Source organism: Armigeres subalbatus, chromosome 3, assembly GCF_024139115.2.
Source record: "Armigeres subalbatus isolate Guangzhou_Male chromosome 3, GZ_Asu_2, whole genome shotgun sequence".
Lineage (NCBI taxonomy): Eukaryota > Metazoa > Arthropoda > Insecta > Diptera > Culicidae > Armigeres > Armigeres subalbatus.
Window position 1 is genome coordinate 257,460,074 of NC_085141.1, and position 16,431 is coordinate 257,476,504.

The 16,431-nt window shown below is 40.6% G+C and overlaps 1 protein-coding gene across 5 annotated transcripts in view; it reads right to left on the reverse strand.

Annotated features, from left to right (window-relative positions):
- Nucleotides 1-16,431, reverse strand: part of LOC134223780 (uncharacterized) — a 145,631-nt gene that overhangs the window by 64,366 nt on the left and 64,834 nt on the right. The window lies entirely within an intron of this gene.

Below are 16,431 nucleotides of genomic sequence, written 5' to 3' on the forward strand. Positions count from 1 at the left end.
ATGGCATATATGTTGTACCCTGCCTAGGATTTGCAAGCTCTGTTTGCAACCGGATTATCAATTGGTCGGAGTCCAGCCAAACCGCACCGAGCGGCTTTTTGACTGATTTCTGATATTTTTTTATAAATGAAATATCATTTCATGCCAATTTTATAGCTACATTTATTGTGGGATATCACCAGTTACATATAAGATTGAGAGATATTCGATACAATTTGTGATCAATTTAATCTGCTAAACGAAAGCTTGGGCAGACAAATTTGAAATTTTTGGTTGGCGCTTGGTGCGATTTGTCAGAACCCCGGCCAATTTTTTTGGTTCTTGTACCAGCAATTCGTACAATCGTATGTGGAGTCTTATCGCATACTTGGTTGCATAATACGGACTTTTTAAAAATGTAAAAAAATATGCACATTTGAAAGGGTGTTGTACAATACGTTTGAGAAATTTTGCAGTAATTTTTATTTCTGGTGTATGCACAAAGTTATAAGAACATGGTTTTTTTTAAAGTACATATTTAAAGTGGTTTTTTTCTGAGTAAAATTAAATTCCATCACTTTTTGCTATTGGAATGAAATCACATCAAATACGTGAAAATCCGGAGTGTACATTAGTGTATATATTATTGATAGTAGAAGATCAGTTTGTAATTAGTAATGGCCGTGTTGAATTAATTTGAATCTTGCTTATGGGTTTTATTATTATTCAAAACATTCATTATATATTACATTTAATATATTCTTTGTATTATTTTTTCCTATAATGCCGTTCTACGCATAATTGTCCCATGTACATAGGAAATCCCAGCAAACATGAGACAGGTGTGCGTATGACGGCAGTATACTCCTTATAACTTTTCGAAGGGACCTAGGTGACATTTCATGAGTTGGTTCGGATAGTGCAATAAAAAGCTTTCGTATTGGTCTGTTGATAGCAATATTCAAATTGATTCTTGAGGAGGGTTTTACTTGGGTCCTTTCGAGGAGTTAAGCGAGAATTCTTTCTTATTAAAGATGTTTTCTTACTCGATCTGAACCCTTGCTACTTTGATACGTTTCATCGTTCAAAATTGAACCTCTCTAATTTGATATCCTATCCAAGATAACGATCGCGTGATCTGCCGAAATATTGTGTTCTGTATTGCGCGGCCGGTAATAAAGCTAATCAGTACAGTGAGTGTTTCAGATTCTTCAGTAAGCAGAGCGATCGGCCGGTCGTCGAAATTTAGTTTTGCTTTGGGCGGAAAGCAAAACGCTCGGCCGGTCACCGAAATTTTGTTCTGCTTTGTGCGGGTGAGTAAGTTAAACAGAAAGTGAAAATTTAGTTCGCATCCGAGTAGTGCAGTCGATCATTTAAATATTTAGCGGTCGTTCGATTGTTTTTGCTTTAAATCATACTACACGCTATACACGGCAGACCGTTTACCAAAACGAACCCTGCTACAATTCCCACCCCATATATCCAAAATCCCAGTGATTTCTCGTGGAAGTGCAGATGACTCGTCGGCTTCCTTCAAAGCGAGTATCACGTCAACATTTTCCTACCTATTCCCTAATTGACCTGCATTCGGACACGGCCGGCGCTGGTATTGCTTAAATTGGGGTCACCAGTTCTTACACATTGAAGATGATGTTAGTCCCAAACTTCATCTATTGGTTCTCTGTGTAATTACAGCTGACCTGGCAATAACGGAGTAGCAACCGTGGGCGGTCAATCATGCTCATGCTCATGCTCAATGTTCAGTTACTATTTCCACAACTATAGATAACTAATATTATTGAAAAGTTTTCCTAATTCCAGTAAAATACAAAGGCCTGTCAAATTTAACATTTACCGTGCCGTGAGAAGATAGGGAATTGAACCAAATCCGAACTGTGAACCCCCGTTAATTTAAACGGTACTTCATTCAAATTAGCAAGGTTAATTTACTCTCTGCTATTTTATTTTGATTATGCGTTTCGTTTACCGATGTTTAATTTTTATTTTCGCTATCCCACTTGCTGAATGACGTTTGAACCATTTTTAATTTGAACGATGTTCGAGCCAACGAAGTTCAAATTAAAAAGTGTTCGCATTGAAAGCTACCCGGTCTATGATAAATTGAATAGAACTTATGCTTCCAGCAGCAGCAGAAGAACATCTTAAATCGTGTTCATCTCACCATTTGTTGCGTTATCGTATTTATACCATTTCCATTTACCGGTAGTGAGATAACACGCTCCTTTAGTTTATTTTATTATTTTTATCTGTTCCATTCTCAGGAGTGGAATTTGACCAATGGATTATATTGCTAGTAAACAACAATATTTCAAATAAGCAAACGATCAGCTGGGAATATTGTGTTTAATGTTTTCTTTGTTTAAGATATTTGAGGAACATGTAACAAAAACATTTGTTTTTAGCCATTCGAATGACCATAGTTTATGAAATTTATCATAAACAACGCTCTTGAACAATGCCATTATAAACCTTTTGAAAACTACTAAGTTTTATTTAGGTTATGCGGAAGACAATTTCATGACCAATATATCCGTCTTTATGAGTGTTTTAAAAATTGGTTTTATTGAAGTCCTCAGGATAATCATTAGACCACTAATAAGCTCATGAGATATTTGACGTTTGTTGATTTATTGAGCGTTTTATTACGGTTTTGAAGATAGCTATAAGTCTTCGAATAAAGTTAATCTCGCAGCATTGAACAAAGCAGCGATAAAACCGTTAAAAAACTTGAATAAAACTATGCAGCCTTGAAATTGTTACTTGGGATGAGTTTTTGAAAAATTAAAAATCTCTAACACTGTTTATACTCAAAAGCTAACAATAATCACTTACTTAACCCGATGCGTGAATGATGAAAGAGACCGAGCTCGCGAAGCTTTATTATTATGCTATACTACTAACCAAGAATTCCTACATCTGTCTGAATGTTTGGCGTGATCCGCCAGTAGTGGTTCCTAACGCAGAAGTATTTTTTTTCCGAAAGTCTGAAAGGACTCCATACGAAAGTAAAGTCAAAAACGGAATTTCGTGCGGAAAACCAACAAGATTCCGTTTTGAATCCCAAAAGAATTCTGTTTTGGAAGTCCAAGAGAATTCCGTTCAGAAGCATAAAGAGATTCACTTCGGAAGTCCAAATAATTCCTTTCGGAAACCCAGAGAACGGAACGGACTTCTTTTCAGTTTACATACGGAGATCTTTTGGTATTCAGAAGGAGCTTATCTGGGTTTCCTCTTGTGCTTCTTAACAATATCATTGTAAGGCTTTGATAGGAAATCCCATAGGGATTCTGTTCCGATTTCCTTGTCTATGAGCAGAAAAAGATTGCGTTCAGAAGCCCAGAAGGCTTCAATCGAAAGTCCAAAAATATTCCTTTCGAAAGCCCAAAAGTATTCCTTTCGAAATTCTAAAATAATGTTATTAAGAACCATAACAAGATTCCGTTCAGAAGTGCAAAAGGATTTCATTCGGAATCTCAAAGGGTTCCGATAGTCCAAAATATTTAATCGTAATCGTGATCGTAAACGTTCGGAAGCCCAAATAATTCCGTTCGAAAGGCCAAAATAATTCCGTACGGAAGCCCAAAATTATTCTGTTTAGAAGTCTGAAATGTTTTTGTCCAATGGACAATAAAATCGTCAGGAATCCCTATAATTATCTCTATAATAAAGCTTTAAAAAAGTTCACGAAATTCTGTGCGGACGGAAATTCGTACAAACGGATAGGTTTTGTACTTCCAAACGGAATCAGTTTGGGCTTCCGAATGGATTAATTTTGGGTTTCTGAACGGAAACTGTTTGGGCTTCTGAAAGAAATCAAAGAAAGATTCCGTTTGGAATCCTAAAGGATTCTGAACGGAACCCAAACAAAAAGAATTCCTATCAGAAGCCTAAAAGGCTCCGTACAGAATTCTTAAATGATTTCGTTAAGAAAGCTTATAAAATTTCGTACGAAATCCCATTAGGATATGGTTAAAAAACCCCACAATAGTTCAGTTTGACAGCCAAAAAGTATTTTGTTTGGAAGCCCATATTTTTCGAAAACAACAAATGTCTGTGAAAGCCTGTAACTTCAAAAAAAAAGTTTGTATAATGTAGGTATGTAATCTGTATGATCTCTGCATGCAAGACCAAATGTTTGTATAAATAAAGAAATATCTGCGTGTCTGGCATCCCTGAGGTCGACTATCGGAAAGTTGTTCCGCAAATATCAAATCACTTGATGCACGGGAAAAACTGTTGGTTATATTTTTTCGGTGTGAATGTTGATTATTAAAATGAAAGAGAATATGTAACTTCAACCAGTGTTATATCGGAGCATCTTATTAATAAAGGAAGAAATATCCTTGGACGTCTAGATTTCTTGAGCAGGATTCACCTCAAATTCCCTTGAAATATCTTGGTCTTCATATTTTACATGATTTTCCCACATAGACTTTATAATTCAAGACAAAATTTTCAAAACGACTTATCTGCTTTTGTAAACAAAGATTCAAACGACGATTTGACGAATCTGATAGCTCTCCCACGTAAACCAACACCATCAACAGGTAGCGGCATCCTTCCCCTACCTATTGAAGGTGTTGGTTTGCGTGGGTGAGCTATCAGATTCGTCAAATCGTCGTTTGAATCTTTGTTTACAAAAGCAGATAAGTCGTTTTGAAAATTTTGTCTTGAATTATATCTCATTGAAGTGCTGATAGTAAGTAGGTAGGGGAAGTGGGGTGAAGCGGACAGGGTCCCGTTTGAACTAAATCGTTACAAATTTGGCCGTCTAACAAGTGGATCTTGTTACTTGTTTCAAACTATGAGTACAAAATGTTCTACGGCATTCAAATAATGAAAACTATTCTATTTATTAATGATTTGATGTAAACTATGACTGAAATGCCATGGTGATGTAATTTCTGATGTACAGTATTTAAGCTCTTTTAAAAAAGAAATCGGCATAACTAATCCGCATTATCCTCGAGGATCTATATCTTAGTCTATTCAAAAATTGTGTACGGGTTGAATTGATGATATATCTCAAAATTCGATTTTTTGAAATTTTTTTAAGAAATTGTATCATGGTGGGGTAAAACGGACACGTTCTGGTGTGGGTAATATGGACAATATGAAGTACATAATTTTTTCCACCGAAATTTTATTTTGAAAAGTTTGTATTGTTTAAAACCGAAATAACCAAGCATTCATGAGAATATTCGAATTTTATTGATTTTTATTGATGTTACATGCTTTATAAGTAGAATCATTATAAGTTACCAATAAATCATTTTTACAGATGCTTAGTCTATGCACACAATTCATCAACTAAATTCATTGTTTTAAGCTTAATTTGGCACGGCAAATGCTGGGTAAAGCGTACCATTGGTACTTCGCGTACCTGAAGGAATAAAATAGACCCCATCTCGCGGTCCTTAGCCTCTTACCCAGCAACTCCTATCCCTACCTCCCCGCGGTGCTGGCCGGGATACGAGCAACCTTAGGGAAGATCGGGTAACCAACCCCGGTGGGAACTATGGTCGTATGCTGACAGGGAAGGGGGGGTTTGCTCCTCTCCGGAGGAGCAAATCTTATTGAGCGTCTGTTCTCCATGTCAGGATCGGCTCACAACAGCGTCTGTTCTCCATGTTAGGGGCGGCTGATCATCGTCCGAGTGCCAGCGAGGGACTCTAAGTGAAACTGTGCACCATGGTCCACCGGAAATAAGGAGGAATGGTCCTCCGGAAATTTAGGAGGTTTGGTGTCAGGCCCTGCAAGCCAGCCTTTAAAAAACATAAGCAACGAACAATCAACAAGAGAGTACGGACCGGAACCATCGGCGAAGACCACTGCGACGAAAAGGGACTAGCGATTGGAAACTCGGTTCGTGGAACTGCAAATCTCTCAACTTCATCGGGAGCACACGCATACTCGCCGATGTGCTCAAGGACCGTGGATTCGGCATTGTAGCGCTGCAGGAGGTTTGTTGGAAGGGATCAATGGTGCGAACGTTTAGAGGTAATCATACCATCTACCAGAGCTGCGGCAACACACATGAGCTGGGAACAGCTTTCACAGTGATGGGCGATATGCAAAGGCGCGTGATCGGGTGGTGGCCGATCAATGAAAGAATGTGCAGGTTGAGGATCAAAGGCCGGTTCTTCAACTTCAGCATAATCAACGTCCATAGCCCACACTCCGGAAGCACTGATGATGATAAGGACGCATTCTACGCGCAGCTGGAACGTGAGTACGACAGCTGCCCAAGCCACGACGTCAAAATCATCATAGGAGATTTGAACGCTCAGGTTGGCCAAGAGGAGGAGTTTAGACCGACTATTGGAAAGTTCAGCGCTCACCGGCTGACGAACGAAAACGGCCTACGACTAATTGATTTCGCCGCCTCCAAGAATATGGCCATTCGTAGCACCTACTTCCAACACAGCCTCCCGTATCGGTACACCTGGAGATCACCACTGCAGACAGAATCACAAATCGACCACGTTCTGATTGATGGACGGCACTTCTCCGACATTATCGACGTCAGGACATATCGTGGCGCTAACATCGACTCTGACCACTATCTGGTGATGGTTAAACTGCGCCCAAAACTATCCGTCATCAACAATGTTCGGTACCGACGACCGCCGCGGTACGACCTAGAGCGACTGAAGCAACCTGAGGTCGCCACTGCATACGCGCAGCATCTCGAGGCAGCGTTGCCGGAAGAGGGTGAGCTCGATGGGGCCCCTCTTGAGGACTGCTGGAGTACAGTTAAAGCAGCCATTAACGACGCAGCGGAGAATAACGTCGGGTATATGGGTCGCAGTCGACGGAACGATTGGTTCGACGAAGAGTGCAGACAGATTCTGGAGGAGAAGGACGCAGCGCGGGCGGTCGCGCTGCAGCAAGGTACCCGGCAGAACGTGGAACGTTATAGACGGAAGCGGAGACAGCAGACCCGCCTTTTTCAGGAGAAGAAACGCCGCCTGGAAGAAGCGGAGTGCGAGGAGATGGAACAGCTGTGCCGTTCTCAAGAAACACGCAAGTTCTATCAGAAGCTCAACGCATCCCGCAAAGGCTTCGTGCCGCGAGCCGAAATGTGCCGGGATAAGGATGGGAGCATCTTGACGGACGAACGTGTGGTGATCGAAAGGTGGAAGCAGCACTACGAGGAACATCTGAATGGCGCTGAGAGTACAGGCAGTGAAAGTCAAGGCAGCGGAGGAGATGACTACGTCAGTTCAGCGGACGATGGAAGCCAACCAGCCCCCACCTTGAGGGAAGTTAAGGATGCCATTCAACAGCTAAAGACCAATAAAGCAGCTGGTAAGGATGGTATCGGAGCTGAGCTCATCAAGATGGGCCCGGAAAAGCGGGCCACTTGCCTGCACAAACTGATAGTCAGAATCTGGGAAACCGAACAGCTACCGGAGGAGTGGAAGGAAGGGGTTATATGCCCCATCTACAAGAAAGGCGACAAACTGGAGTGTGAGAACTTTCGAGCGATCACCATCCTTAATGCCGCCTACAAAGTGATATCCCAGATCATCTTCCGTCGTCTGTCACCATTAGTGAACGAGTTCGTGGGAAGTTATCAACCCGGCTTCGTTGACGGCCGCTCGACAACGGACCAGATCTTTACTGTACGGCAAATCCTTCAAAAATGCCGTGAATACCAGGTCCCAACGCACCATCTGTTCGTTGATTTCAAGGCGGCATACGACAGTATAGACCGCGTAGAGCTATGGAAAATTATGGACGAGAACAGCTTCCTGGGAAGCTTACCAGACTGATCAAAGCAACGGTGGATGGTGTGCAAAACTGTGTGAAGATTTCGGGCGAACACTCCAGTTCGTTCGAATCGCGCCGGGGACTAAGACAAGGTGATGGACTTTCGTGCCTGTTGTTCAACATTGCGCTAGAAGGTATCATGCGGAGAGCCGGGTGTAACAGCCGGGTACGATTTTCAACAGATCCAGTCAATTTATTTGCTTCGCGGATGACATGGACATTGTCGGCCGAACATTTGCAAAGGTGGCAGAACTGTACACCCGCCTGAAACGTGAAGCAACAAAAGTTGGACTGGTGGTGAATGCGTCAAAGACAAAGTACATGCTTGTGGGCGGAACCGAGCGCGACAGGGCCCGCCTGGGAAGCAGTGTTACGATAGACAGGGGATACCTTCGAGGTGGTCGAGGAATTCGTCTACCTCGGATCCTTGTTAACGGCTGACAACAACGTTAGTCGTGAAATACGAAGGCGCATCATCTGTGGAAGTCGGGCCTACTACGGGCTCCAGAAGAAACTGCGGTCGAAAAAGATTCGCCACCGCACCAAATGTGTCATGTACAAGACGTTAATAAGACCGGTTGTCCTCTACGGACATGAAACATGGACAATGCTCGAGGAGGACTTGCAAGCACTCGGAGTATTCGAGAGACGGGTGCTTAGGACCATCTTTGGCGGTGTGCAAGAAGACGGTGTGTGGCGGCGAAGAATGAACCATGAGCTCGCCCAACTCGCTTCCGATCCGGCAGGTACGAGACGGCGTGGAGCGCAGCGAGCGAGATGGGCAGACCAGGTGCAGAACGACTTGGCGAGAGTGGGGCGTATCCGAGGATGGAGAGATGCGGCCTCGAACCGTACATTGTGGCGTCAAATTGTTGATTCAGTGTTATCTGTTTAGATGTTAACTAAATAAATGAAATGAATGAAGCTTAATTTCTTGACATGTCCGTTTTACAAACACACTATGTCCATTTTACCCGCACGCTTTTAAACCAAGATCCTGATTTTTACTGTCATAAAAATCACAAAATCTGATTGTTTTTCACTAAGTTGACAAAGTCATCGTAGTGCTTTAGTTTACGTGAATCTCCTAAGTGGTTTAGGCCCCAATATTACAAAGTTTTCCTTGTGAAAATGATGCGGTTCCTTAGGGTTCTTCCATATTACCCCCAGCCCCCTATAATTTTATTTTTGCGGCGTCTCTACCGATGGTAAGGGATATACGCCACATTACTAGAATTTTTATTCAAAATGTAAACTGCTTGCAAACATAGCCTACAAGCTTTATAGAGGATTCACATAATGAAATAAATACAGCAACCGTTCGCTAACTGGGCTAAAACAATAGAGGTAATAAACTATAGAGGACTATTGTTGCTGCGATTCCCTTTGTTATCGTCCCCAATCATGTTGGGTACCTATCTGTCAAAACGTACTGATTTTTCCTTCGTTGACATTTAGTGCCCTATCCTCGCCAGCAAAAGATGTTTCGCCAGTGACGACAGCGCCAATCTTCCTCTATAGTTTATTACCTCTATTGCTAAAACAGCAGCCCAGTTAACGAACGCCGCTTTTTAACTGGGCTGACGAGGGGATTCGCGATGCATTGTTGTGATAGTTTTTTACATGAAGCTTAAAGAATATACCATTCAGAATTCCCTCGTCGCCGAGTCTTTGTTGTTGGTTTTTGACAGATAACTGCTTTTAACTGGGCTATGGCCCAGTTAAAACAGTTCAGTTGAAAAGCGCCCAGTTAACAAACTGTTACTGTATATGGATTCGTAAATTTTTTCGCAAAACCGTAATAAAAATCTTTAATTTAAAAGGCTTTATTAATATTTTGTGGGCTTCGTGGCCGTGCGGTTAGCGACGTCAATTGTCTAGACGCATGTGCTAGGGAGTGTTGGTTCGATTCCCGCCCCGGTAAGGAGGAAACTTTTCGTGATCGAAAAATTCTCCACTGGTCCACTGGGTGTTATGTGTCCTGTCCGTTGTCTCATGCTAGGTGTTAAGTGTTCAGTCTGTACGACCTCTGGTCGAAGACGGTGTTCCTGCCTTTTTTTATTACGTCCTCCGCGGCATAAATTAAAGTGTGTAACCATCATATTACTTTTTTGGCTGATAAGAATGAGCAGTTTTTGTTTTCGCTACAAAAGACACACTCTCACATACATTTGCGCCAATAAATCAAGTCTGTTCTACCAGATCTCCAAAGTGCGGCAACTATACCGACGCGGCATCTCACCCGGATTTACCCTATGTTCAGTCATAGTCATAGACATAGAGACACATAGTGTTACATACCAATCGACTCAGTTCGACGAATTGATGTGATGTCTGTGTATGTGTGTGCACATAAAAAGTGTCACTATAATTTTTCAGGCACTTACCCGTAACCGATTTACTCGCAACAAGTTGCAATCGACGGAGAGTCCTGTCCCTATGTTTTGTATTGAAAATCGGCACCATCACACTATGGGCTCAACAATTATGGACCATATTTTTATACACAAAACTCGTGCAAAAAACTCGCTTATTCTTCGGACATTTAACCTCAACAGAGTTGCTCTTTTTTATGATTACTTCTTTTAAAGGCCTCATTTGCCATAAAACAAGGGAGGATATGGATCTTTTTTTTCAATTCTTGCATTTGCGTCGTTTTTTGCAAGGGAAATATGATTACTTTTTTTCAAAGCACGCATTTGACCTCTCTTTGAATCTTCATTTCAAAGCATGAAGCAGTCCTGTAACAGGTGTCCGTATGCCGAAAGAGCGTCAAGCGAAGATAATATTCAGTAGAGCACCCAGAAGAGTCCGTAGACTTTGTGGAAGGCCGCATACACAATGGCTTTTCGCAATCGAAGAAGACCTGAGGGCGACTGGCACCGATTGGCCCCGGATCGAGTCCAGTGGAGAATGGAGAAGGATACTTCATTCGGCGTAGGTTGATCGAGGAGGAGCTGTAGTCCATAAAGTGTCAGGTAAGTAAGCAGTCCTGTCAGAAGAAATGACATTTGTTCGGTATAATGCAACAAGCATTTGAACAGGGTCCAGCATATTTGAAGGGCTACATTGCAGCAAACAGATGATCGCAGATGATCGGGGAACGCACCATACAAGGCCCACAGATGCTCTTGTGGTATGTTACCACAGGCTGCCGGCATATGTCGCTTCAGGACTTGCACACCTTCATGTGCTTAGAGCAGACTTTGTCTTCCAACATACTCCAGACAGTGGAGTCCTTTAAAATCAGATCCGGCGAACTCGCCTGTCACTCCAAATTTTAAGTAAAATGTTTCGTAATCGATAGTTGGGTTTTCTTAGTTTCATGAGCTGGTGCCGAGTCCTGTTCGAACACTCAACCCCTGAACAGAATAACAACAAGCCCACGGTTCGACTACGTTCTGTTTTTTACGTTTTGAACTAATTCCCGATATGTATTTGGGTTGATCTTTACTCCTTAAGGAACAAAAACCAGTGGAGTCCAGTTATCATGGGTGATTCCGGCCCTAACCATCATTCAAGTTGGTTTCTGTCGCCTAGTGGCCGTTCGTGATCTTTCTGGCAACCAAACTGAAAACCAAGCTTTACATGGTCAATCACGATGCTGGCCAAGTCCTTTCGGTCTATCAGGGATACGGAGGAAGCAATGATACAGTTAGTCGCCCACTGCATGAGAAGCATAGGGGAATTCAAAGTAGGAGAATGCAACGGACCTGGGATTGAACCCACGACCTCCTGCTTATGAAGCAGAAGCGGTAGCCGATTTACTAAAAAAAATCAGTTGTATCATTCCAAATAGGTGACATTTAAGGTGATTATACAATCAAGCCATGTGGTGAATTTCAAATTCACCACAAGGTTTTCTACTGATATTGTCAAAAGTTCAAATCCAGCGTAATAATTTTCGTACCATGCTGAAATTAAAGTCGATTGTTTAGCAGAAGTAAGCAAACGATCTACGGATGTGTCATCCCCATGGGCGTTGTGGTTCTCTCAATTCGTGCTCTAGAAAAATCACTAGAAAAAGCACGTGGTTTCCAAGATGGCCGATTTGTGGCTTTGTTGTATAACCACCTTAAGTGGAAAACTTAAAATTGGTTCATGTATCGTTTTCGCTGTAAACGGTTCATATGATGAGTAAGCTAAAAAAATACACGCATCTCTATTGCATTTATTTTATACTCATTATTGTATGCTTCAACCTGAACCGCTCTTTCTCTGAACGACATGAGAATTGAACCCACCGCCTGTGGATTAACAAACTTGATGAACTTTCGCACTCAATGGTTAGCGGAATCGCCAACAGGAACGCGACCACGATTTTTTCTAAATTATCAAACGTGACTTACCCATCAACAGCACACATCATCTCATGTCCGAAGCAATGCAGGATGGTGTAATATAATTCAAAGTTCACCAACGAATATTTTCATCTGAGGCAAACAGACACGTATGTGCGTCAAGCCCTTCTTCGCAGAATATCCTAAACACACTGTTTCTATTAATAAATCAATTTAAAGCAGAAACTAATATAATGAGCTTTATTAAACACATTTTACATATCCACTCATTTATAACGTATCTCCTGAGCAAAGGTTTCCCATCAAATGCACCAACATTTCAATTTATGAGCAGTAATTTGTTTCGTAACAACTCATTTGTTATCGCAGTGGATCACACAACATGTTTTCATAACGGTTTAGAATTTGAGAGTAGTCAACTTCAACAACATTTTCACACAATATCGTTGAGATTTCATTCACTTATCAAATTAACCGCAATGCGGCGTAACAAAAGCACTCAGAATAGAAACGTCCGGCTCTCTTACAATTCAAACGCAAACTGACAACACGATTCAATCGAATCTAAAAATACGAACTAATAAGCTTACGCGGGTTCTCAAAATGACCGCGCGTGCGCACAATGATAAGTGCAACATGAGTTCTAGTACCGCATCTGTACTAAATAATTCTAGCAGCTTAATCGTGCGTAAGTTTGGCACTAAGTTCAGTAGGCTGTCCGAGTAACACTAAGAGCTTGCGACAGAATAAGATGATTAAATACCTATACTTCGTTTCTCGGAAATTTCGGATTACTGATCGTGATTACTACGGTAGATAAGGATATGTGATCAATTATTTTCAATATTAAAAATTGAAATAGATGTACATTGCTGCACGCTATGTTTAAAGGCAACTATTATGCAAAGTGAATGCACCTCGGATGTTAAGCAGTTAGATCATAGTTTCTGACCTCTAGTTTACGAATCTGTGTTGATTGAAATATTTCATCGGTGAAAATTTGACTTTTTTACCATTTGAGGTGATATTTTTAACCTAAAAATAATATTCAGATTTTTTTAATTTTTTTGGCGCAAGTTATATAAAAACCAAGCACCACATTTTTTTCCTGATGCTTCAAGGACAATTTTCATATAAAAACATTTTTCATATGATGAAAGTAGCAGAAGTTATACTAGAAATACTGTTGAAACCGAATATATATTTCATTTTTCGATAGCAAATTCTTGTGTGACTGCATATCTCAAACGTGTCTATTAAAAAACCAGCAACCCTGCACCGTCCACTTATTACCATGGAAACAGAATTTAACGCTGGACAGGTCAAGAAAGATGCTCGATTATATGTATTTCAATTGTGTTCATAATCATCTTCTGGAAGGAGGAGACCATGACACAATTCTAGACAAAACCCCTCCTCCAGTGCTACAATTGCTGGTGGGATAGGTCAACCGAATTTTCGACCCTGTAGCAAAAAAAAAACATCAAGACAAATCAGAAGTCTGGATATCAGAGGTCAACGCAACCCGTCACGCTCAACTTGGTTTCACTGGTCGTCGTTTCCGAAGTCTTTTAGCTAAACGGGATGTTTTGAAAGGAAAATAATACAATGGTTACTATAAGGTATTGGAGTCTACCGCAGGTTGTTGATCTCTTTTATAGTGTAACATTGTTGGACTTCTATTCAGATGCCATACGAGCTTTTTGTGACACTTGGATAGCCACCGGGCTACCAATCACCCAAAATTTTCTTATTTTGAAATTCCATATTCTTGAATTTTGTGAAGCATCACAGGGAGGCCTTTCAAAGTATACGGAGCAAACGACGGAAGCCATCTTGTAATTTTTTGTTGATTTGAAATGCTAAAAAGTGATATTATGTTTATAAATTTAATAATACTTCTTCTTATTGGCATTACATCAATTACTGTGACATATTCCGTCTCGCAGTTTAGTGTTCATTTAGTGCAAGATTTCTAGCCCAAGTTTCCATTTTCGCATTCGTATATCATGAGACTACTATGATACTTTATGCTCAGGAAAGTCTAGATGATTTCCTAGATCAGGTCGGGAATCGAAACCAGCCACATTTCAGCATAGTCTTGCTTTGTAGGAGTGCATCTTGCCGCACGGCTAGAGAAGGCTCCAGATCTATTCATAATAAAGCTTAAAAACATTTAAGACTGGCAGTAATTTTAGTGTAACTTCTACTATTTTCATCATATGAAAAATGTTTTTATATGAAAATGTTTCTTAAAGCATCAGGAAAAAAATGTGGTGCTTGGATTTTATATTACTTGCTTCAAAAAATTTAAAAAAATCGGAAAAAAATGTATGTTCAAAATATTACCTTAAATAGTAAAAAAGTCAAATTTTCACCGATAAAATATTTCAATCGACACAGATCCTTAAACTAGACGTCAAAAGCTATGATCTAACGGCTTAACATCCGAGGTGCATTCACTTTGCATAATAGTTGCCTTTAAACATAGCGTGTGCTGGTAATGGTGATCTCTGTAAGGACATTTTATATTCTTCTATTCCCGTTCAATTTTCTTTATACCTATATTGCTCGAAGTCTGATATTCACAGCGTTAGATTACTTGTACTACTTAATATATAAAATAACAACGTATCTTGCGCTCAGCTATATCGAATAGTATTTGAACAATGAAATATTGAACTAAGTTGTAGAAAAAATCAGTGCTACAAGTTCACCATATAATCCATTCCAAACTTCAGATTCTGTAATGAGTCGTTGGAAAATATTTCATACACAATCACAAGAAACATATTTCAGATCGACTATGAAACATTTCCATAAACAGATACGCAGCTATCTACACCGTTAAGTGTTTTCCATTGACAACTTTTTGTGTTTGCCCAGAGATTTCAGCTTGTACATCTGTATTAGAGTGGGGCGTCATGGTCATTTTTTTCAAATCAATGGTTTTTCGAAGCCATTCTGGGTCCTGAACAACTGTGCAGAATTTGGGACCGATTGGTTGCTTCCTCGCTTTCCGCATCGCGTTTGAAGTTTGTATGGAAATGGGAGTGTGGGAGAACGTATGTTTTTGCATTTCTACTACTAGAGGTTTCAGTTCATCGTAAACCAAGTGGCACATTGCGTTAAAGTATAACCCAAAGGATGCCGAAAATCTTTGCTGAAGAAGGCACATTGCTGGAACGTCCACGAAAAAAGTTATAACGCTTCGAAGATTGAATGTTCAAACCATATGCAAAAAGTCGTTTATTCTGCCAGCACTGCCGAACTACGTAGACTAATAATTTAACTGAGTGTTATTTCAAAATAATTGATCTTATAGGGCTTTAGAGCTAATAGGAGCTATCCGGAATTATTTCACAAAGAAAAAAAAATCCGACTAGAAGGAAGATGGGTTTTGCCCTTCGATAACCATAGGTCGTCCGGTAGTGCTGGCAGAAACATTGATTTCTTGCATATGGTTTGAACAATCAGTTTTCGAAAAATAATAACATTTTTTGTAGACCTTCCAGCTATGTACCTTCTTCGGCAAAGTCTTTCGGCATCTTCCAGACTATATGCTCACGTATTGAGACACGTGATTGATGATAAATTGAAGCCGCTAATAGCAAAAATGTAAAAAAGTACGTTTTCCCATACTAATCTCCATGTAAATTTAAAACGCGATGCGGCATGCGAGGTCGCCCTAATACAAAATCACCCTAATACAAAATTAAAATATTCGCTCAAATATTAACCATAAATTAATTTATATTTATTTGAGAGATTCTCAGCCCTAAATAAAAACAAGAATCTCTTAGTCGTCTGAGTACACGCGACCGCTTACGTAAGGTAATCAAACTCATCAAATGCTTTAGCCAAGCAAGCCTTTGGCACAGCAGAGTGCGATTGAATTTGTATTCTATACCGTCCCGCCCAGCCCGTTTCTGGGGGGCATGGAGTGCGATCCTCTCGTTTAATAAACAATGTGCACTCGCTTGACTGTGATATACAACAGTAAAGCACATGTGGAGATTGGGCAAATCAAGCATCCTAAAGATATTCAATTTGCAAAAAAGAGAGCTAACCGCGGTGGAGGTTGGTACTCGGATTCTGATGGCTTTTCCGCAAACGTGACCTTTAAGTGGTCTTGTTGTGTAGGGGTTATCACGCCTATCTAGAGAGTAGGAGGTTGAGGGTTCGAGTCCCTCCAAGACACGTGGATTCTTTTTCGCAAATTTCATATCAATTTGTCCATTTCGAAACATATGCTGTGCATATGCACAGCCAAGATATTTAACAAAAAAAAAAAGAATCTCTTGTAAATAAAACGAAATTTGATTGTGGTTTTTTCATGCCACAGCTACAAATT